This window comes from Amphibalanus amphitrite, unplaced genomic scaffold (genome assembly GCF_019059575.1).
Source record: "Amphibalanus amphitrite isolate SeventyFive unplaced genomic scaffold, NRLGWU_Aamphi_draft 000340F_arrow, whole genome shotgun sequence".
NCBI lineage: Eukaryota > Metazoa > Arthropoda > Thecostraca > Balanomorpha > Balanidae > Amphibalanus > Amphibalanus amphitrite.
The window spans coordinates 437,564-462,406 of record NW_024881835.1 but is presented as its reverse complement, the minus strand read 5'-3'; the positions used below and the strand labels follow the sequence as shown (position 1 = coordinate 462,406).

The 24,843-nt window shown below is 48.2% G+C and overlaps 1 protein-coding gene across 2 annotated transcripts in view; it reads left to right on the top strand.

Moving 5' to 3' along the window:
- The first annotated feature begins 6,043 nt into the window (after window positions 1–6,043).
- Window positions 6,044–24,843, top strand: part of LOC122388976 — a 39,019-nt gene continuing 20,219 nt past the window's right edge. The window contains exon 1 of one of the 2 annotated variants that reach the window (XM_043380586.1): window positions 6,044–6,177. The gene's annotated coding sequence lies outside the window, so the exon portion shown is untranslated. The remainder of the gene's footprint in view (window positions 6,178–24,843) is intronic. The other variant, XM_043380587.1, reaches the window with a different exon arrangement.

Below are 24,843 nucleotides of genomic sequence, written 5' to 3'. Positions count from 1 at the left end.
TCGATATATCATTCTATCTTGTTTAATTATTATTGATTAATTGCGCGTTGTATGATTCACTTTTATTTTCCCGCCTGTAACCTTAGCAACCACGCGCATTACTTTTTATGTCACGAATTTTTATTTGCCTTGAAAATTGAGGTTGCTTTTGTTGTGAATGTTTTTGAGTTGTCTGTCTATAATAGTATGTCCAAGAACTTGCGTTGATCATAACTTACAATATAATTTCTCATCATCAACAAACAATTACTTTTATCGACCCTTGCCTGCCACAGTGCAAACGGCTTTCAGTTGGAAATCGAGGATGTGGAATGACAATGGGCGCAGCATATTAGCATAGTATGTTGTCACCGTGTGTTATCATCATATGTTATCATTAGATGTTATCATCGTAAGCTCCTGCCTGGACTCGTCGTAAGCTTCCAAGTGTCAATGCCGCCCTCTGGGACACTGTGACAGTTTGGTATGTCGTCTTTCGGCACCGACCTGAGCTGCCCTATCTTCCACATTCGGGACTAATCAGTCTGGCACAGATTACTTCTGTGACCTACCGGCTGATGGTAATTGCAAAAATATATTGACCTTATATCCTCTGGGTCAGTGCTAACCTTTTCCTGACCTTTCCCTGCTACAGACTAGGAAGATACACTGTAAAAAAAGTTTAGCATTTGGGGTACTAACGGCTGCTATTCGTAGCACCTTTTAGCGTCAAAAGAACCCTACGACGTATTTACAAAGAAGCATGGTGCTAATACTGTGCTAATGATAGCTAACATTCCCATCAAATATTATAAGTTTAGATCACCTATTCTTCTACTGAGCTTAACGTCTACTTCTGCTAGTACCCAGTCCATCAGTGAGTGCTCTTTCAAGCTGGATTTCTAATTAGAACCATTTTAAGTGTTTTAGAAGTTGGTAATGCTGAATATGGTGCTTACGTTACTCAGCGTTAGTATCACAATAGAACCGGACATGCTTACAGAGGAAACAAATTTGAAATTGGCGCCAAAGAAAGTAGCTAAGCCCTGCTTTACAAATCTCTGGGAGTCTTATCACCAGCCCTTTAGCACGTTTTGACGGCGCAGAGCGATATGCGCATGCGCGTGCCAGCTGTTTCCGGCCACGTGTTGCGCCATTTTAGTGGAGTCCGTTGGTCGTGGTGGGAGTGTGTGCACGTGCTCCGGTATATGAAGTGAAATGAAGTGAAGTGAAGTGCTCCGGGCACATGCCACCGAGTGATAGCTCTGGAATGATAGCTTAAATCAGCTATTATCGGTGGAATCCGTCGTGCGTGGCATGGGAGTGCGTGCCCCTGCTCCGGGAGGCAGTGAGGTGGAGGGAAGTGCAGTGCAGCAGTGCAGTGAAGTGAAGTGAAGTGCTCCGGGGCCGGGTGGTACATGAGCATTTGCCACCGACAAATGCCACCGACACCGACGTTGATCGACTTTGGTGAGTCTGACACGTTGTATCTTTTGACATTATCTTATATTGTTAAAGTGCTTCATATTCCGACTTTGGCAAATCGCGCTTCTTGGTCTGAAGGAAAGTTGTGTTGTTTGCGAAAATAGCTCCCAACAGAAAAAAAATCTTGGAACTGATTCAGTTTTTTTTTTGCTCCAGGCATGGGGCCTGGTCAGTTCTTCCGTCGACTACCACTTACAATGGAGGACAACTACGACAACAACACGGGGTCTACGGTTCCGTCTATCACTAAACGCCGTCTGGTCGTGGATGAGGTCGAACTTATGAGGTCGAACGTTCCGTTGGCCATGAACGGAACGTCGGTTCAACGACCCCCCCCCCCCGCCTCCCCAGTCGATCTCGCGTTAATCGTCGGTCACTGCGAGTGTGCAGGATGAGCGACCTTTCGTTATTTCCCGTGCGTTTGTTTGTGTAACTATATATTTACATTTGTTTTTCATGCAGATGATATGAAGTGTTAATAAATGTTCCATTATTATTTTTTAATTTTATAATGTGTTGAATGCTTGAAAGATGCACTTACACGGGAATATTGCAGAATGCAAAACACAATCATTGAGACTTGTAGTTATCACTTATCTAGGATATAACCTTTTTTGCACGTCTTTTCGGCCTTACACAATTTCCTTTTTGGTAATTGATTAGTCCTTTTTGCAGTAACTAGTGAAAGTATGTGCTGCTAAAGAAAGCAGTTTTGGCGAACTTTTCATGCAGCAGCTTTAACTAGTATAGATATTCTACTTTCAGCCCCAATGCTTTCGTTAGCATTATTCTACTTGTCGTGGGGTAACAATAGCGCTAAAACGATTCATATGGGAGTACGGAAGGTACTAACTGCATGCTATTCTTAGCACCTTTTAAAGTTTAGCACCGCTAGGGTACTGAAAATTGGTCTAGCAGGTGTAGGGTACTACATTTAGTACACGGGTGCTAAACAAATATGGGTACTTATATTAGCACCTTGATACTAAACTAAATCTCAGTTAAGTACGAATAAAATGCTTAGCTTAGCACCGCTAGGGTACTGAAAATTAGTCAATTGAAAAGTACCTCTATGGTGCTAAACTTTTTTTACAGTGTAGGTATTTCGGAGAAATATGAAGGCAGGGGCGGTCGCAGACTTGGAGTTTGGGGGGGGGGCCAACTTGGCAAAGGGGCCCCTGCGCTGACCCGGGGGGCCCGGTGCTAGCTTAAAGGGGCCCACGGGCGTAGTGTACGGGTGCAGAAATCTAGGCCATGGCCGGTGAAGCGGGGAGGGGGGGGGGGTAGGGAGCGGCACCCGAGCGGAGGCTCATTGAGAGCTTTGAGGGTGCACCATGTCGAAAAGGTACCGAAAAGTGCATTTTGAAGCATTGATTATGTCAATAATTCACGCAACTGTGAATGGACTACCGCAAAAGTAAAGGCGGCTAACTTTGCAATTTTCTTTGCAAAAAAAAACTTTGCCATTTTTTAAGATCATCGTGCTAAAACGTTTAACAGCGGCTCATCGGTATCTGTTCACACATGTGTTCTGACTTCCGTTTAATCTTTTTTCACTTGAGCACAAATGCAAATTTTGAAGACCATTAGGTACAGTAGCAAGACGGATAGTGGAGTGGATTCGAAAGACGGATAGTGGGCAAAATATCCTAAATTTGTCGTGCTGCATGGAAAGTAGTGTTGCTGAGGAAAGGGGGTTTTGTTCCAGATTATTGTGGATGCATAATACATTGTCTGCACTCACTGCAGAATTATTGTTGGTGTAACTGCGCCCACTGCACCCATGGTTCCTAGTCCTACACTTATGGGCCCATCGATAGCGCTTCGGCGATACCTATCGCCTAGAGGCTGAAATGGGGCCCGTAGAGTACGGTGTCAGACCCCCAGAGGCCGGCGTTGGACCCAAGGGTCAGCGAAGGGCCTCAAAGGCCCCAGGTAGGGCCCCAGAGGCTGATGTGGGCCTTCATAAGCAAGTGCGTGACGCCCAAAGGTAAGGTTTGAGCCCCCCAGAGAACATAATAGGGCCATCAGTGGCCGGTGTAGAGACCTCATAGGCCAGTTTGCGGGCCCCTCAGAGGCTAGTGTGGGGCCTCAGGTGTCGCTATGAGGCACTTAAAGACCGGTATGGGTCCTCAGAAGCCGACATCGATGGCCTTCAGAAGCCAGTACGGGGCACTCAGAGGCACATAAGGGCAGTTTCGGTCCCAGAGACAGAAATGGGACCATCAGAGGCCGGTGTGGGTCGTGGGACCTTTAGAGGCTGGTTTGGGCTCTTAGGGGCCAGTTTAGAGCCCTCAGAGACCAGTACAGGGCCTGCAAAGGGCAGTTTGAGACCATCAGAGACCGAATAGGACACTCAGAGGCTATAATATGGGTCCTTACAACAGGCCAGCATGGAGCCCTCAGATGTTAGGGTGGGGCCCTAAAAGACCGACATGGGCCGGCGTTGGACCCCAGAGGCCAGAAGAGGGCCCTCAAAGGCCAAGATGGGCCCTCAGACTAGGCCGATGCGGGCCCTTAGAGGCCGGCATCAGGTCTTCAGAAGCCCGTGCGGGGCCCTCAGAGGCTAAGGTGGGTCCTTACAGGCCAGCACGGGCCCTCAGAGGTCAGTGTGGGGCCCTAAAGATCAGCTTGGGCCGGCGTTGGACCCCAGAGGCCAACAGAAGGCCCTCAAAGGCCAAGATGGGCCCGCAGAAGCCGATGCTGACCCTTAGAGGCCGGCATCGGGTCTTCAGAATCCAGTGCGGGGGGCTCTCGGAAGCTAATATGGGCCCTTACAGGCCAGCATGGGGCCCTCAAAGATCAGAATGGGACCCTAAAAGACTAGCATTGGCCGGCGTTGGACCCCAGAGGCCAGCAGAGGGCCCTCAAAGGCCAAGATGGGCCTTCAGAGGCCGATGCGGACCCTTAGAGGCCGGCATCGGGTCAGAATCCAGTGTGGGGCCCATAGAGGCTAATGTGTATCCTTACAGGCCAGCATGGGCCCTCAGAGGTCAGTGTGGGGCCCTAAAAGACCGGCATGGGCCGGCGTTGGACCCCAGAGGCCAGCAGAGGGCCCTCAAAGGCCAAGATGGGCCCTCAGACGCCGATGCGGGCCCTGAGCGGCCGGCATTGGGTCATCAGAATCCAGTGCGGGGGGCCCTTAGAGGCTAATGTGGGTCCTTACAGGCCAGCATGGGCCCTAAGAGGTCAGTGTGGGGCCCTAAAAGGCCGGCATGGGCCGGCGTTGGACCCCAGAGACCAGCGGAGGGCCCTCAAAGGCCAAGATGGGCCCCAGAGGCCGATGCTGGCTCGACATCGGGTCTTCAGAATCCAGTGCGGGGCCCTCAGAGACACTTAAAGGCTAGTCTTGGGACTCGAGAGACAGAAATGAGGCCACCAGAGGCCGGTGTGAGGCTCTCAGACGCCGGTTGGGCCCCTGAGGCCGGTTTAGGGGCCCTCAAAGGCCAGTGGAGGGCCCTCAGAGGTCAATACGGGTCCTCAGCGGTCAATGTGGACGCTTGACCGCCACTGAAGGGCCCTCAGAGGTCAGTGTAGGACCCTCAAAGACTGGTATGGGAGCTGTTAATAGCTGGCGTGGGTTTCTCGAGCCTCGTGACAATCGAATACGGGCCAGGGCCCCATACGGCCATGGGGGCCCATCGGTTGTTTGGGGGGGGGGGGCCAAATGATATGATGGCCCCCCCTGATTTGCCTTTGGGGGGGCCATGGCCCTGATGGCCCCCCCCCTGCGACCGCCACTGTATGAAGGTCAGTCCCTACTTTGGCCAGACAGATGGTAGTAAAGGCATTCGAGTCTTGTTTCGTGCGAGTGGCTAAATGCAGACCTAACCTAATGGGCTGAAGGTGACTGGGAGTTGGGTAGGAGGTGGACAACGCCGCCCTACTCTCTCGCAAGTAAGGAGAGTTTCATGTACTCAACCTGTTACCTGTTCTTGAATTGATGGAAAAGGCAATGTAAATAATTTCTGGTTCTTCGTCAGGGCGTTATTTCGAAAACAGCTGTTCAGAGGGCTATAGGTAGGTTGCAAGGGCTCGATTTTGGACTAAGAACCCAGATAGTGCGTTTATTTATAATGCATAACGTTTTGTATCTGCATCTTTTACTGCTAATTTAAACAAAAAGGTGAGGGGTAGATTACTAGTTGAATACAAATATCATTTCAATAAGATACATTTTGGGGAAGGATAGTTCATATTTATATACGCGCGATCAAGTGACACCTGATGTCTGATTCCAGTAGTTGTGTTAGGTCATGTATCGTCAATTCTGAACAATGGTGATTACTGATCACCTAGTTATTGATGGTGCAAATAATATAGCAATAATCATTCACGATCAGGCGGCATCTTCACCCTCCGTGGACCTGCATTCGTCAGCCAGTCTGGGGTGTGTACGGCCTGCCGTCACCCAGTCTGGGGCTGTGTTCAGCCAGCCGTCAGCCAGCCTAGGGCTGTGTTCGGCCAGCCGTCACCCGGTCAGGGGCTGCGTTCGGCGGCTCCCTGTTTGTCGTTGCGACCACCCGCGGGCCGAGACGCTCGCGGCAGCGTGCCGGCGGCGGCGGTGGCCGGCGCCACTCACCCAATTAAGAGGGGAGAAGGGCTGCGAAGACCGGCAGTTGTGGCGCCGCCGCCGAGCCATTGAGATTGATGGTGGCCTGAGTTGGGAGCGGGAGGAGCCTCGGCAGCTGACGACCCGCCGCACCGACACAGGTGAGCGTGGTGACGTGATTAACCCACGGACGGTGACAGTCGGTAATGGGCTGACTTTACTTCTTCTATTAAATGATTTAGATATGTTGCGGGCCAAGTGCGAAGGCTAGTCCATTCGCGAATGGCCTAGTCCAAGTGCGATAACGCACTTGGACTAGACCGTTTGCGAATGGACTAGTCCATGTGCGTTATTGCAGTTGGCCTAGGCCGTTTGCGAATGGACGGGCGTTTATGCTCCCAGTCAAGTGCGAAGTCAGGCAAAGTGCGAAATATCCAGCAAAGTGACGTCAACTTGGCAAGTCAACTTGGCATGTGCAAAGTCCCGTGTGAAATGATGCATGCAAAAGCGCGAAAGCGATGCGTGAAAAAAGCCGCACCGTCCCGGTACACCACACCAGAGCAGAATGAATCGAGCGCCACAAACTCGACCAAGGTCAGGTCGGGTCATCAGCGGGGAGCCCGGAGCACGGTACTAATGGTCTCCGCACACCACGCGACTCTCCGCTGTTCGAAGGTCACGGGGATATTTGACCTCCCCAGATCCAGATCGGTGGCCGAAGCCTGGCCAGCGGCAACACGTTGCTATAATTTCCGCGTTGTGCAGGGTTCAGCGGAAAGTCGCATCCCGAATGGACCAGGTGTGTGGAGACCTTAACCCTATTAGTGGCAGGGGGGGGGGGGGGTGTTTTTATCCACCCCTCAGGTTTTTCGGGAATATCTCCGAAACCGCTGAAGCTACGATGCTAAAATTTTCTGACTTTTCCTAAAACTAAATTGGGCACATTCCCTGAAAATTTCAAGTTCATAACTTTACCAGGGGCGGCTCCAGAGCACTGGGAATTGGGGGGTCCTATTCGTGAAGCGAGTCATTTGGGCGAAGATCACGATGCTGCACCAGTTTTACGAACAGTGAATGAAAGGTATCATGTGATAACATATACAAAGTTATTGTGCATCCTCTTTTGACACGTTTTTGCTATAATAGGCGGATCCAGGCGTCCAAAAAGGGGGGTTATTTTTTACCTCCCAACATAGGTGCCCTGACACCGCCTATGCATGACCAATACAATTTTAGTCGTTCTCTCATAAGAAAATTGTAACATAACAAGACCATTGCCACCCTTTTTAGAAACAGTACCAACAAAAACCTTATTAACTATACTTTTTGTGTACCCCCAATCTCAATGATCTGTATCCGCCTATGATTTTTGAAAATGCATATTTTGAGGATCCGTGTGAATTCCTGGTTCATTCTCTATCGATCGGCAAAAGTTGCGTTAAGATTGGTTCAGAAACCTGGCCGTGATAAACAGTCTAAAATGTATCTGCAATTTGCCCGTTTTTACCCCCTCTACCCCCCCCCCCCCTATTGACATTTTTTAATTTTATTTTTTTAGAAAATGTAGATCTCGTTGAGCCAAATCGAATGCCGTTTGAATTTTGAAAATCGGCCGGTTAGATCTCGAGATATCAAGGGGGGGTCGTAAACAGCCCCCCCTGCCACTAATATGGGGTAGCCAGGAGCCTGCCACTAATAGGGCTAACCCAGAGTTGCGCCAGCTCGCAGATCTGCTCCGGAGAACAAACTAAACATATAGACGCAGTGGCGTCGCCACGGATTTTCGACTAGGGGATCTGGTCGGACGGTCAGTCAAAGTAATTCCCACCAAATTCTGAAAACTCCTCGGATTTATTTTAAATATGGAATTGTTGTACTGGGACATGGTAAATATTCAGAAACGAATTATTCGACACCAGTAATATGTATATGATCGGTAGCTTTCGGGGGCTGCTGCCTCCTTCATCAGCCTGCTTTTTAAATGCATTAGAACACAAGACAATACGTTTCAAGCATGTCTACCAAAAAGTAAACCGCCACGAGGAAAAGTTGTAACGGTACGTATCAAGCATAGATGCACAAAACAGTTTGATACATGATAACAAATAATAACACATAATTAAGTCGCCATCGTCCGTAACATCCGTAATAAAACATTCGACATTAATTGTGATCCGTGGTCGTAACAAACGAGTTCGTGATCCGTGGTCGTGACAATCGAGTTCGCACAATCGGGGTCATGACACATTAATCGAGTAACAATCGAGTTCGTAATAATCACGAACTCGAACCAGGGCCTCCTCTAACATACCCACTGGGTGGGCAAATGCCCACCCAGTCACCACAATTGCCCACCCAGTGGCGTCGATTTGCCCACCCAGAAGCAAATGCAAAAATTCTGGTCCGGCCGGACGTCCGGTACTACCTTTCTGGTCTTAAGCAAACTGGATGCTGTTTGAAGGCCAAAAAAAAGTTTTCTGGTTGCCCGATATTCAGGGGCGTAGCCAGGATTTCCTCAAGGAGGGGGCCAAACGCACAGGGGCCCAAGATAACCCCCTCAAAATCCAAAAAGCCATCTGGTTGCATCCAATATTTTTTGGAGGGGGCCCAAATAAATAGGGAAAAAATATTTATTAACAAAAATATTAGAACTTAGGGGGTAAGCAGTCCATGGGCCCTGTTAGATAGGCCCACGAATAGCTTCATAGAGTCGCCAGTCGGTTTTGAGGGCGGTCTGAGGGCCCGTAGGTCGGATGAGGGTTCTTCAGACCGTCAGAGGCCCCTACAGCGCATGAGAGCCTCGTAAGCCGTCTGAGGGTCATATAAGCCGCCTAAGGGCCACTAAGACCGACAAAAGCCCTCCTTGCACTTGCAGAGGCCCAGTCATGCCGACGGAGGGCTCTCTTAGACAAACTAAGGACCCGTTCAGGGCATTTGAGGGCTTTCTCAAACCGATAGGGCCCCCTCAAATCGACAGTGGATCCGATCCGAGCTCCCTCAAACCGATATAGGGTCAGACCAACAGTCGGAACGCATTGATTCTGTTTACACACCGTTGGACCCAAGTTGATCCCATCCCATCCAACTGGCCCCCTGGTTTCAATAGGGCCCCAAGGCTCTAAAATTGGGGCTCTCTTGGCCAAAGTATAACTACTCAGCTGTGTCAAAGGATCTGCCGCAGGGGCCTTTGCGTCGCCAAGGGCCCACTGTGTCAGCCAGGGGCCCCTATAGAATAAGGACCCCTGGCTTCCAGGGGGGGGGGCATGGTCCCTTTGGCCCCCTCATTGGCTATGCCACTGCAGGTGACAAACGTTCTTCCAGGCGACCAGGGGGCAGGGGCCAGGCGACCAGGCCCCCAGGCGACCAGGGGCCCCCAGGCGACTAGCCCTCAAGCGACCGGGGCCCCCTAGGCGACCAGGGGCCCCAGAAAACCGGGGGTCATCGGATGAGTGCAGGGGCCCATTGGGTCATCAGAAGGCCAGAGAAATGAAACTTCGATATCAATTTTCTTCCGAGTAAAAGACGTTTTATCCAGTGTTTGAAAAAATATCCCGGGGCTTGAGGGGCTCTCCCATGGCGCGTTTTGCGCTCAAGGGAGGGGGCCATTGCCCCCGTGGCCCCTCCCCCTTGGCTACGCCCCTGCCGATATTGTTATTCATGGACAAAGCCAGCTAAATCTCTAAATACGGCTGAGCTGAACAAATAAGCAAGAATCATTACCGGTTCGGGTAGCCTTTACTACAATGTATTATGTTAGTTAGCCCTCGCCCGATGAGGGGGGTTGATGCACCCCCCTAAGGCTTTTCACAAATAACGTAAAAACGGCGGCGCTCAAATTTCGCATACCCTCTGGGGCAACCTTTTGGCACTTGTCCTGAAAATTTCAGGTCTCTAGTCTTTTCAGGTCAGGTCACCAGGTCACAAACCCGGTACAAGGTCAGGGGAAAATTGGACTAACAGTTTAGCGGCAACCGAATGCCAGAGTTTTTCGTTGATAGCGTGAGTTCTATAGCACGTAGCGCTACCAAATTTAAGACACGACTTGGAGCATCTGTTTGTCACTTGGCCTTGGAGTTTTAGGTTCCAGTGACCCGAGGTCAGGTCACAAGGTCACAAAAACTGGTGCATTGTCAAAATAGCAAGAATACCGAATAAGAATACCTACCTACCACGCAGTTTGCAGAGGGCTGTACATGTAACTCTGGAACGAATCGCTCGAGCATTGCTAACAAGGGCGCACACAAGGGGGGGCACACGGGCCCGTGCCCCCCCATTCGAGTTGGGGGGCCCAACTCGAAGGAAGGGGCCATTTGAGGCGGCCGAAGGCCGCCTCAAATGGGCCTCTAACTAATCCTTAGACCACCGAAGACCGTGTACAACGGGCCCTCAAATGGCCTTAAAGGGCCCTCAGATGGTTTCAAAAGGCCCTCAGATGGCCTCGAAGGGCCCTCAGTTAGCGTCATAGGGCCCTCATCTGGTGTCAAAGGGCCCTTAGATGGTGTCAAAGGGCCCTCAGATGGTGTCAAAGGGCCCTCAGATGGCCTTAAGGAGCCCTCAGATGACCTCAAAGGACTCTCAGATGGCCTTAAAGGGCCCTCAGATAGCCTCAAAGGGCCCTCAACTAACGTCAAACGGACGTCAGAAGGCCTTAAAGGGTGTCAAAGGTCCCTGAGCTGGCGTCAGAGGGCCATGCCCTTGCGTCAAATGGCTCTCCGAAGGCTCTAAAGGGTCCTTAGCTGGTGACAGAGGGCCCCCAGCTGGCGCCAAATGGCCATCAGTAGGCCTCAAACGGTCTTCAGTTGGCGTCAAGCGGCCCTCAAAAAGCCTTAAGGGGCCCTTAGAAGACCTCAAGGGGCCCTCAGAAGGCCTTAAAGAGCGTCAAAGGGCCTTGAGCTAGCGTCAGAGGCCCCCCCAGCTAATGTCAGAGGGCCCTGAGCTAGCGTCAAACTTAAAGTGCCCTTAGCTGGTGTCAGAGGGCCCCAGTTGGTGTCAGAGGGTCATCCATTGGCGTCTAATGGCCATCAGAAGGCCCAAAAACGATCCTCAGCTGGCGTCCAACGGTCCTCAGCTGACGTCAAGAGACCCTCAAAAGGCCTCAAAGGCCCCTCGACTGCTCAAAGGGCATTTAGAAGGCCTCAATGGGAACTCAAGAGACGTTAAACGGCCCTCAAAAGGCTTGAAAGGGCCCTCTGCTGATGGCAAAGGGCTCGCACCTGAGTCAATAAGAGCCTTGTCAAAAAACGGACCTGAGAAACCTTGTCGGCCCTGGTTATCTGCGGGACTCCTACATTTACCTGAGTGGCCCCCGTTTACTGAGGGGCCCTGGTTATTGATGGGGTCCCTGGTTACTTAAGGGGCGCCTGGTTACCAGAGGGGCCATGGTCACCTGGTGGGCCCCTGATCAATTGAAAACCCCTGGTCATCTGAAACGCCCCTGATTACCTAAAGGGTCCCATCACTTGGATTCAGTGACATAGCAAGGGAGCGAGGGGGTACGTGCCCGTTCTCGGGTTTAAGGTTCCTTCGAAACCGAGGGGCCCTGCGGCGCCAGTTGGTAGCAGAGGGTTAGCGCTGGCCGCACTTCAACTCGGAAGGACACCACAGGGCTTGTGGGGGGACGTTATTGGCTCCTATGTAGCCACAATTATCTTCATAAAGGCCCAATGCCGGTTTCTGAGAGACCTCGCCGGCCGCTCAGGGCCCTAAGCAGTAACGGCCAACGAGGGATTGGCTGCTATGGCTCCACATCCGTCTGTGATTGACACACGGTCCACACCAGTGTTTCTAAAGGCACCCACAATGGCAACTGCGAGGCCCCTCGCCCCACCTCCAAGGGACCCCCACTAGCGCATCTTAAGGGCCTACACCGACGCCTCTGAGGGCCGCGTACCAGTGACTCTGAGGGCCTCTTACCAGCCTCCGAGTGTCCTTGCCAGCCTATGACGGGCCACTTTCCACTTGCAGGCCATTTTGCAGGGCCACACACATGCCAATGATGGCCCCACCAGTGTCTCTAAGCCCTAAGACCCCGCAACGGCGCCTGTGAGGACCCAACACCAGCGCATCTGACGGCCTTTCAGTGGCACCTCTGAACGCGCCACACACCGGTGACTCTGAGGAGCTGTTGTTGTTGTTGTTGTCGGTCCCCGCAGCCGCGGCGAAGCCGCGGTGTAGCCTAGTGGCTCTGGAGGGCCCTGAAGGCGGCCACCAGGGCCGCCACTGCATCGCTGCGCCGAACCTCCTCTGGGGTCGGCAGTATGTTGCCGATGGCCTGGGTCCGGAGGCGGACCCCCATCATCCCCGGGCATGTCATGAGGATGTGTCTCGGTGACTCTGAGGAGCTCGCTCGCTTCGCTCGCTCGTAAAATACCATGTAAATTAGGCATTAGTGTACATTAGGCACACTCCTCGGGCATAAATGATACTTTTGCTTGCCAATTTTCCACATTTTCTCATGCAAAGACCGTTTTAAAGAGACCCGTCTGCCAGTGAGACTGGACCCACCGTGCCTCCCTCCTCCCATCGAAAGGTCCTGGGTACATCCTTGCCTGAGCTGACCCCGGGCGCCCGGGTGACTCGCGGGCCCGGGGTCAGGTGACCAGCAGGTGACCCCCTCTTGGGCGAAATTCTGGGTACGTGTCCGATATGCATCGTACATAGTCCTGTTGATTTGATTCATCGGTTAAGCATTAAATATAAGTTATAAGCTGGATCTCTAGTCTGTGATCCCGCATCGTATCAGATATAATGACATTTCATGTCGATGTGCCTAAAAAAATATGCGAATATACGTGAAAAAGGAGTGCTGCTCCCGCTCCTACACATCCGGGCCAAACAGTGACCGGCCCCTGCTTCTAGCCACCCGGGGCCGGTCGGCCGGCCGGCAGTCAGTCGCTGCCCGGGGCTGATTTCTGAGGGACCTGCAAAAATGTTTATTAATGAAATGTTTTACGTAATAAATTAGATGATTAGGTATATGTACCGGCTCAGAGTCGCATTTGAGAAAAAAAAAAAACAGCCCAGCGTAAACATATATATGTTTTGAAAATTAAGCTGGTACCGAAATAATTGTTTTACCATGCATTGACAAACCAATTGCTCAAGCTTCAAACCAACCGAAATATAGCCCCGTGGGCCGTATTTTTTTTTGGGGGGGGGGGGGCCTTCGGCATGGGGGGCCCAGTTCGAAGGTCGTGCCCCCCCCCCCCTTTCAAAAATCCTGTGTGCGCGCCTGATTGCTAACCATAAAACATACGACAAACGTTAACTTTGCAAACTATCATCTTATTTCCAATAACGGCACTGCTTATTTCGCCTCACCCCCGCCCCCCCCCCCCCCGGTAACAGGTTATGAAATTGGTTGAACCCCAAAACAGTGGCTGGATCCACCCTTGGGCAGGGGAGTAGCGAAAATTTTGCCCACCCAGTGAAAAATCCTTAGAGGAGGCCCTGACTCGAACATTACGACCACGGATCACAATTAATGTCGAATGTTTTATTACGGATGTTACGGACGATGGCGACTTAATTATGTGTTATTATTTGTTATCATGTATCAAACTGTTTTGTGCATCTATGCTTGAGACGTACCGTTACAACTTTTCCTCGTGGCGGTTTACTTTTTGGTAGACATGTTTGAAACGTATTGTCTTGTGTTCTAATGCATTTAAAAAGCAGGCTGATGAAGGAGGCAGCAGCCCCCGAAAGCTACCGATCATATACATATTACTGGTGTCGAATAATTCGTTTCTGAATACTCCTCGGATTTAGACAATTTTATTTTGAGAATGCACCAAAATCGTTTTTAAAATATTTTATTTTATTCTTGATCGATTTTCGTGGCCAAAAGTGTGTGGGGGAGGGGGGGGGGGCGTCGAACCGGCATATTTTCAAGAATGTGTGTGTGTGGGGGGGGGCGGGTCCGGACCCCTCCGACCCCCCCCCCCCCCGTCGGCGACGCCCCTGCATCGACCAGCGGTCCCCCATTCATTCGGAATCGTACCCCAATCCGAGGATCCATGCTTCCGGCGGCTAAGTGCAACGCCACAAACCCGTCCGTTCGCAAACGGCCTAGGCCATTCGCGAATGGCCGGCCATTCGCAAACGGACTAGTCCGTGTGCAAACGGACCGCCATTCGCAAACGGCCTAGTCCATTCGCGAATGGACTAGTCCGTTCGCAAACGGACTAGCCTTCGCACTTGGCCCGTAACAGATATACAGAATAACTAACGCAAAAGCAGTTATGCACATTGAACTGGTGTGATCTAATTGTGTGTGTGTGTGTGTGTGTGTGTGTGCACAATGTGTGTGTGTGTGTGTGTGTTTTTTTTGTAATTGGCCTCACTTGATCGCGTCCCCTTGCGTGCCTATTTTCACTCGCCATAAATATTCCGCGCCGGGCCGGTGCTCCAAGACTTCCGCGCCGGGCCGGGGGGGGGGGGGGGGGGTCTGAACACTCTCCTTCTAACTCGGCTCCTGGGTCACGTAGCGACACGCGGTAAGCGGCAATCGAAAGAACGTCCAAAATAAGGACGAAAACACTTCTATCATTTTTTGGGTCAGGTCAAAGGTTAGGTCACCAGAGGTCACAAAGGTAAAATGTTCGCCAACATGTCCTCAGATTTGACCTCAGGTCAACGGTTTAGCCTCCAGAGGAGAAAAACTAAAAAATAGCCGTCTTTACGAAAAATGTTTTTTTTTTTCGGCAATAGCTTTTGACTCAAAAGAGCCATGACATTACTTTTGCCAGCATCGTGTTCCTCTCGTCGAGAGGCGTCGAATGAATTATAATTTGACATTGAAAGGTCAACTTGAAAATTTGACCTCGGGTCAAGGTCATGGCCTGACCGGAAAAGTTAATGTTGCATATCAGTTGATCCGCAACGTCGAGCCGAACACATCCAAGGCGTTTTCATCACTCTAGCATGCCTCTATCAGAAGTTATTAGCGAACAACTGCTAGATTCTGTTCGTGACCTGAGATGACCTCGGGGACATAAGGAGGGGTCACAGTTGCCATTTTCCGGTTCAGTGTCAATTTTACCTGCATCTCGATGTTTGAGAATCAGAGAATGTCTAATGGCGTTCGTGCAAAACAGACGCTTTTCAATTTTCTCCCATTGACTTGTACCTAATGGAGAGGCCGCAAAATTGACCTGACCTTAGGTCACCGATATGAAAATTCCGAGATATAAATTTTACAGATACTGCTACTTTTATCAATCGCTAATGGTTTCAAGGCTGAAGGCAATCGTTTAGTCGGTGTAGCTATGACGAGCATTCTAATTTTTCCTGAGGTGAGGGCACTTGACTTGACCTGGTGACCTGACCTTGGGCGACCTGAGTCTGAAATGTTCACATCATGTGCGGAAAAGATGCACGAACAGGTGTGCCAAAAACCGCATGGGGGTGTTCAAACCCCCCCCCCCCCCGGCCCGGCGCGGGATATATAGATGGGCCTGATATGAAATATATAAGAGGTGAGTAGATACTCATCCAACGTGTCCTTGCGTGACGTTTCTTTTGAAAAAGTTTGAATGAAAAGAACAAAAATAACGTAAAAATATTGACCAATTAATTACCGAAAGACCTTCCTTAGCCCGTGCCGTGCTGGTGGTCCTAGTTTTCCGTGTCGTTCGGGGGAGGAGTCTCCGCACCCCCCGTCTACTTTGGCTCCTGGGCCACGGAGCGACACGCGATAAGCGGCCTTCGGAAGAGCGTAAAAAATAATAAAATACTTTTGTCATTTTCTTAGGATAGGTCAAAGGTCAGCTTGTCTGAGGTCATGAAATATTTACAACTCGTGCAAAGAAGTGCAGGATTCAGGAAAGATGTATGTTAGCGTGTGTCAAAAAAGACCGCGCTAAGCGCCGCTATTTAAAAAAAAAGATATTTGCGAAAACATGGGAGGGCGTAAAAACGCCCCCGCTCCCCTCCCCCTCCTCCACCACGGCGAGGGTAGCATCCAAGCAAAGAGCGGGCCGATTTTGTTTCTAACCTTTTTTTGGGTGGAGAAGATAAGGTTATTTGTATTTTTAGGTTTTATTTTCCCGATTCTGCCATTCTGTTAACCCTCGCCCGTATTGGCTGTTTGCCAGCCGCAAACGCTTAAGGGGGGGGGGGGGGTTCCGCTGGACCCCCTTGCCGTTTGGCCTCTGATCAAGATAGAGCTTCGCAGAAAAAACGAGCGTGCTGCCCGTGACGAGAGGAAGCCGATGCTACCCAAGTTTAAGGTCCTAGGTCATTGTTTGACCTTCCAGGTTAGGTCAATGACCCAAAAGTCGGGAAAATCGGGACCTGTTAGAACGTCGTAAACTGTGGCCGCTATGGCTTTTATCGGGGTGATGATCACGAATACCATGCTAGTTTCGATCACAGATGATGTCTTCATGCATTTAGGCCGGGTCGGGTCAGGTCAGGTCATGTCAACCATTAGGGGTCCTACCTGGTATTCGAAGTAGGTGTCAACCGCCTCTGACAACTTCGTAACATGCTACGAAGGCACCAAAATTGCTTCGTAAACATTCAAATGGTTGCTAAATTTGAATTCAGCTCCAAAAACTAGCCTAAAACATGTGAAATCCGAAGAAGTGAACCGAGGTCATCAAAGGTCAATGACCTGGCCTGACCTTCAGGTGACCTTGACACCCATCCTTATTCATAGGAGCAACATCATATCACATGTTTGAACGCTGGAAACCACGAAAAGACTGCAAACGCGCGGCTAATGCGAGCCAACATGCGCCGAATCGCGATTCCGGCCAAACATTGTCTCGAGAAATAGGTCACAGGTCAAAGGTCATTTGAGTCAGGGTCATGATTCTTTTAGGGTAAGTGTGAAATTGATTAACTCGAGGGTCCTGAAAGTTTCGTCGCGATCAGCCGCTTTTTACGCGAGTTATTCGCGAAAAACCGAGGGTACGGGCGAGGGTTAAGTAAAGTTTGCAACTCGCACAATTATGTAGCTACATAATCGTGATAAAAGACATGGTGTGTCAAAAGTGGAAATAGCCGGTGCGCCGTCTGGCAACCCGGCAGCCCGCCGCCATAGGGAAATTCATGTTTTTTGTCGCTTTTTCGCTCCTTATGAGTCACTTGATCTAATTAGAGCTTAACTAGGAACGAGGCGGGTCACTTGGACGTATTCGGGAGCCGAATACGGTGTTTTGGAGCCAATACCTTGGAAACCCTACCCGCCCAATGCGAGTTTTTAAGAGTCTGCATGCCCAAATTAACCCGCGCCCCGTAGGGCTACCGGCGGACCCTACCACCCGTAGGGGGGGGGGGGGCCGTTTCGGCCCCCCCCCTAAGATCTCGGAAAGTTACCGGCCGATTTTCAAAATTCAAACGGCGTTCAAAACCTAGGTCAAACCGATGACGTCACAGGTCAGGTCAAAGGTCAGATTTTCACCGTTCACAGGCATTTCAAGAAATGTGTTGTGAAATCGAGTAAATTGGTAATTTATTGAAAACCATCGATGGTACATTGTTCGTCAAACACATACTTTGCTATCTGAGGTCACTGATGCCAGGTCAGGTCACAGCGAGGTCAGGTCACCGGGGGTCACATTATGAAAGTGTCGTGTGATACATGTTTTATGGTCCATTTTACATGACAAATGCGATTATGTGGGTTAGGTAGCCTTTGGGGCCAGCCTAGGTCACGTTTTGGTGAAGGTCAGGTCAAGGTCAGGTCAAATTAGGTCAAATTTCAAAGTTGATAATTTTGCATAAAATGGGTATCGATTCGATGCAGCTCGTCACGGGGAGTCCAATGGTGGTCTTTGTTTTGCTCTACGATGTCTAGAATTGCCAAAAATTGAGTTTGAAAATTTGACGTCATCATTTTTGAACAGTTTTTCGCTATAACTTGGCCAAAAAACGAGGTATCGATCTGAAATTTGGTATGTAGATAGAAGACGGTAGGTACTATCACATATATTCCGGTTTTTTCGAAAAATCAAAGAACTTTTTGGATTTTTCGGCTTATATATCCAAAAAAATGCATTTTTGATTTTTGGGGGTCAAAACTCAAAAATTTCAAAAATCCGAGATCGTAGTTTTGTAGCTCTGTCAATTCTACACCTTTTGTGTCTTGATCATTTTTCTGTATCTTCAAAGCTGTAGGCCTGACAGGTCTTCTCGCGAAGGTCTTTTTTCGGTCAAAAATGACAGAACATGACGTCATTCTGACGTCATTTGTGGCCAACCTATCATAGCCTCTGGAAAATTTTTTGGTCACAATGTGTAAAATCGATGCCCGGAGGGGTCCTGAAAGTTTGGGGGCGATATCTCCAGCCGTTTAGGAGATATCGACCGAAAAGGACAGGGGGGCCGTTTCGGCCCCCCCTACGGGACGCGGGTTAAGTTGAGCGCGGCCGTTTTCGGTCGGTTTTCCGCGACCTTGTGGCGAAATCGCCTTATTTATTCAACCAGGGTGGGCTAATTCGCTTAAAGGTAGTGTGCCAGCTTTCTTGGACCGTATGGAGTTAATGGCCCAGATAAGGAGAACCGGATTTTTAGAACTTATCCATACCTTCAAAACTCATGGAAACGTCTTAAATTCTTCAAATTTTGAGTACCCCAGTGCGAAATTCGCCCCGACGGGTTGTCGGTCGTACCCCAACCACATTTCACACCACTATGAACAATAAATGCACACACTGAAATCGCTATTACCGATATGCTCATCCAATCAAGTTTCGATAAACCCGTTCATCATCAGCTCCTGCGGTTTCGAACACTCCTGTTAGGTGGTGCGGTAGACCACGCCCAAAGCCAGGGCCCCGGTAACGTGAGGTAGCCGAGTCAGGGCAGCGTGCGCTGACCCAAGCCGGAGCCGCGCGTCCTCCCGGTGTCATGTGATAGCCCGGGGCCGCCGACTCGGCTACCTCACGTTACCGGGGCCCTGGCTTTGGGCGCGGCTTCTGCTCATACTTTGTGGTGCGGTGGTGGTGCGTCGGGCTGCGCGCTCTGACTTCGGCCAAGAAAAATGCGTCAGCTGATCTTGTCATTTCTGCCACTTGAGTGTGGTGAAATGGGGTCATAACTTATAAGACGGCTTTATCATATCAATTATTTTACATAAAATCATATTTCGAACCATAAATAATGTTCGACAGCCAAATAAAAGAAACAATACCAATACGGGCTTACAGTTTAATTAAGGCTCGACATTGTGTTGTCTACGATTAGACAGCTGATAACTCATTCCCGTACGTCGTATGGTCGTAACACTATAATGACCTTTGCTTATTGTCACAAGTGCGCCGCATTCGCGATTGTTGCCCGACGCCTGTTTGCAGGTGAGCCCACTACAGTTGTTATACATATCTAAAAACCGATAAACTTTTAGGCGAAAAAGACACTATTCCAGGCCCATTTTTGATTTTTTTTTGCGATATTAGGTAAAAACAGAAGCTTCTTATCCTAGGAAAAATAAAATGGGAAATCTTTCAAAGGTGGCACACTACCTTTAACTACTGTGGACGTCAAACCGCGTGGGACGCGACTTTTTCGCAATAACTTTTGAATGCGTTGCCTCTCAAGAACGAAACTTCGGCAATGGACGTTTCAGACCCCGGCCTAATTTTTATTACAAAGGTTTTTCAATGTCCGATCAATATTTAGGGCACTTCCCGTTCACTCGTAATGTTAAATTTTGCTCCTGAAACTCTCTCGGTGAGCAGAGGCTACTCCACAAGGGGCGGAGCCATAGTGTGACGTTGGAGCTAAGCTCCGCCTCGGCTGGCCGTTGCCTGAGGCGCTACCTGACCCGAGACCGGTCAGTCGCGGTCCGTAGGGGTTGGTACGCGGTGCTTCCTGCCAACACCCAGCCGCATGGCGTACAGTCTGTCTTAAAAGTACCGCGCAAAGTGACGGTGGATCCATCAAGCCTGACCGAGGAAGGGCCTGCTATAATTTGAAAGTCACCGAACCAATGGAGCTGGGGAATGGACGAGAATGTCCATTGCTTCGGTGACTCAAATTTGGCAGTCCTTCATCGGTCAGGCTTGATGGATCCACCGTCACTTTGCGCGGTACTTTTAAGACAGACTGTACAGTCTGTCTTAAAAGTACCGCGCAAAGTGACGGTGGATCCATCAAGCCTGACCGAGAAAGGGCCTGTTTTAATTTAAAAGTCACCGACTAATTGACCTAGGGAATGGACAAGGATGCCAATTGCTTCGGTGACCCAAATTTAGCAGGCCCTTGCTCACTCAGGCTCGATGGATCCACCGTCACTTTGCGCGGTACTTTTAAGACAGACTGTACAGTCTGTCTTAAAAGTACCGCGCAAAGTGACGGTGGATCCATCAAGTCTGACAGAGAAAGGGTCTGCTTTAATTTGAAAGTCACCGACCGATTGACCTAGGGAATGGACGAGGATGTCAACTGCTTCGGTGACCCAAATTTAGCAGGCCCTTTCTCAGTCAGGCTCGATGGATCCACCGTCACTTTGCGCGGTACTTTTAAGACAGACTGTACAGTCACCAGCAGTTGCTACCCATCACCCCCGGACGGCGGGGGAGCAAGCTACCACCGCCCCTGCGAGACTAGCGCCGCCATGCGCCAAGAAGTGGAAACACCACGTGACTGAGGCCACGTGAGGGCAGGGTCACGTGATGGAGGGGCGGAGCATAGTAGCTTTTGCGCCCGACACTAACTGAAATGCGGCGCTGTGATTGGGCGCCTTAGCATGAATGAAGCCCCGGCGCCAGAATCAGCCGTTCGCCTTATATGGAAAGTGAGCCTTTGCGTTTCACTATTCTGTATTGGTTTGAGAGCCACGGCACCATACGAATTGTGAGCCCCTTTCAACGGGTCACCGCCCGAGGCACTGAGGCGACGGCTGTGCCGGGCAAAGTCTCGCCTGGTGGGAGAGGTGAGCCAGGGAAAGTGCGATCGAGTAGCCACTGGGACGTGGATTGGTATTATCCAACCGCGACAAACGATGTCAGCAGCCTCTTCTCGTGTCATAGACAGTGTTTATGACACGAAAAGCTAGACAGACAACGTGGGCAGTGCCCAATCAAAAGCTACTAAACGATCCAGTTAAGAAGTTGGTAGCCAGACAATTTTGCCAGACAATTTTAAGAAGTTCAATTTTGTAATGAATTTCAATAAAGACACGTTACATTACGCACGCGAACACAATATAAATGCCAAAAGAGTTTTCAGTAGCTTTGTGAATGAAAACACACTTCATGATATATGGCGAAAATTATATCCAAATGACCTACAGTATACATGGACAAAAAAGAATCCATTGAGATGTGGGAGATTGGATATGATTTTCGTAGATGAGACGCTGGTGCCGTTAGTACAACACGTCTTGATTAACACCGGTTATAAAACCGATCATTGTATAGTAGAAATGAACATACACATTGCGGAAATAAATAAAGGCCCAGGATTGTGGAAATTCAACGAATCAGTATTAAAAGAGGATGAGTACATAAACATAATACAATCAACAATAATAAATGTAGTAAGTCAATATGCTATCCCAGTATATAATGCAAAATACCTACAAAATGAAAATAACTTCAATTCAGTTGAATTTACAATAGAGGACGGTCTCTTCTATGAGACTCTTATTATGTCGTTAAGAGGAGAAACAGTAAGATACTGCAAAAGAAAAGCAAAGGAAAGACGATTAATAGAAATAGATTTAAATAACAAAATAGAAATAGCACACACAAATTTCAACCAAAATAAATGCGAAGAAAATGCACGTTTATTAAATAAAGCTCAAGAAGAGTTAGAAATCTACCGAAAACCTTACGTTGAAGGGCTTATCATTAGATCAAGGACACAATGGCACGAAGAAGGAGAAAAGAACACAAAATATTTTTTGTCACTTGAAAAACGAAATATAATTAAGAAGTCTATACAGTACATTAAACACAATGAACAAACAATAACAACAGCAAAGGATATACTCTCCATATTTACGAATGTCCTGCAAGATAAATATTCAGAGCATAATACAACTTTGAACGAAGAGTTCATTCGAGAAAACATCAACCAATCTCTCACAGAGAACGAAAAGAATGAATTAGATACAGACATAACCATACGGGAACTAAAATCTGCTCTGGACTCAATGAAAAAAGGAAAATCCCCGGGAAGTAATGGATTCACCGTTGATTTCTTTCGCTGTTTCTGGAATCAGTTAGGTATTTTCCTACATAGAGCTTTCAAGTCAAACTTAAATCGAGGGCAATTATTAGCAACGCATCGAGAAGGTATTATAACACTTATCCCTAAAGCCGGAAAACCAACACACTCTGTTAAAGGATGGCGCCCCATTTCACTGCTCAACGTAGATTATAAGATTATTTCAACGGCAATCTCAATCAGGTTTAAGAAAATAATTGACCGTATCATCGGCCCGTCGCAATCGGCATATATAAAGGGTAGGTATATTGGCGAAAACACGCGACTATTATATGACGTTATATCACATGTAAATGAAAAAAGCAAAGCGGGGATCATCATGGCTGCGGATTTTGAAGCGGCTTTCGAAACGGTATCATGGCCATATATGAGAACAGTATTAAAGGAGTTAAATTTTGGCAATAATTTCTTAAGACTTCTAAATACAATGTACTTTAATAAACAAAATTTTGCTAGGATAATCATTAATGGGTATTTAGGAGACAAAATATACCTGAATAGAGGGATACGACAGGGAGATCCAGTGTCCGGTCATCTTTTTAACTTGGCGGTGCTGATATTAGAAAGACAGATAAACAACTCTAGAATGTTAACAGGCATTCGTTTGAACAGAAACACAGAAGTAAGAATCAGCCAATATGCTGATGACACAATACTCTTTCTTGAGAATACAGAACGTTCGTTAAACGGGGCCATTAATGAAATCTCACAATTTTCTAAGCAATCCGGACTCCGAATTAACTGGGAAAAAACTTCTTGTTTAAATTTGGGATGTCAGCAACCTCCGATTAACATAAATACAAGTATTATGCATAAGTTAAAATGGGTCCAAGAACTTAAAGTTTTAGGAATATATTTCAAAAACAATATAGACACTATAACTGACGATAATGTAGAGAGAAAGTTAGCAAACCTGCGTTATGATATCGTGCAATGGAAACGACGAAACATCACTTTGTTGGGAAAAATCACAGTAATAAAATCGATACTTGTATCCAAGCTAGTGCACTTGTTCTTAGCGCTCCCAAATCCATCACAAAAGTATGTCAAGAAGATTGAGCAATTGTTGTTTAATTTTCTTTGGGACAATAAACCTGACCGCATTAAAAGAACGAAAATAATTCAAACTCTTGAATTCGACGGACTTAAGATGATAGATTTAAAGTCTTTTATAGATAGTCTCAAGATATCTTGGCTAAAACGCATCGCGAAGTTTTCAAACAGTTGCCTTGCCTCAAGTGATACGCAACTTTTAAACCCCGAATTACTTTTAACATGTAATGTAACAAGACTAAATGAAATTAGAACTGAAGTACAGAATGTTTTCTGGAAAGAAGTCGTTGAAGCGGTCATTCGATTTCATAAAATTGCCCAAATAGAAACCAGTCAAATCTTCAGTGAACCTTTGTGGTATTCCGATTACACAAAATTTAAGAAATCAATCGTTAGAAAATGGGACCAGCGTGGTCTACGATTTATCGGAGATCTGTTCAACCCAAAAACTGGAAATATTATGACTCGAGAAGAAATAAAACTGCACTACAGAATTTCAATGACATTCCTGTGCTACGAATCATTAATACGAAGCCTGCCAGAAGAAGTCAGAAAAGCAAAGAAAGTATTTTTTGAAAGACCAAATATTCCGTACAAATTGCAATTATTTTTTGGGAAACCAAAGTTTAATAGACACTGTTACACCCTATTCGTTAATGAAATACGGAAGAATTCCAACGATGCATTTAACAATGTACAACGGAAATGGCGTTCAGACATAAACTTTCACGAAAAAGGTAGCTTAGTGCACCTAAAAAAAGCGACAAGTTCTCCATACTTATTATATCTGCACTACCGAATAATTAACAGAATAATCACCACTAATACGTTCCTGAATATCATACATATAACAGAGAGCAATTTATGTACCTTTTGTAAACAAGAAACCGAAACCATTACACACCTTTTCTGGCAATGTCATGTCACAAAACAGTTTTTGCAGCAAATCGATGTTGAACTTTTCTCAAAATTTCAAATGCATGTGAGACCTATAATAGATACATGGTTTTTCCCAAACGCAGTAGACCAGATACAATCTTTAATCAATATAATAGCGAAGGCCGTCATTTACAAGGCACGAAATAACAATGAAAAACCAACTGTTGCTCACTTCTTGAATTATCTAAAAAGTGAAGCGCAAAAAGAGCGACTTGCAACTCAACTTAAGAACAAACCAGAGGACTTCCAAAAGAAGTGGAAATCATTGGGCAGAATAATCTCATGATTGAGAGCTGCGTCCGTGTGGGCTGCGCGCCGCGCCGGTGCCTATCAGACAGTCGCGCGTGCGCGCATACACACGCACACAACTGTACGCACATACACGCGCGCGCGCGCACACACACAAACACACCTACACACACACACACACACACACACACACACACCAGCACACTCGCCATTACACTCGCTTTCATAAACACATTCATTTGATTCTTTGATTTCGATTTCGTTTCTGTTTGTTTTTGAACCGCGACGTTGGCAGGCAGCGCAAACAAACTGTAAAATTAACTCGAGTGTACAGTAGGTCTATTAAAAAAGTCCCCCGCACCAGTGGGCGCTGCCTTCGCTGAGCCGAACCCCCGTCTGCCTGT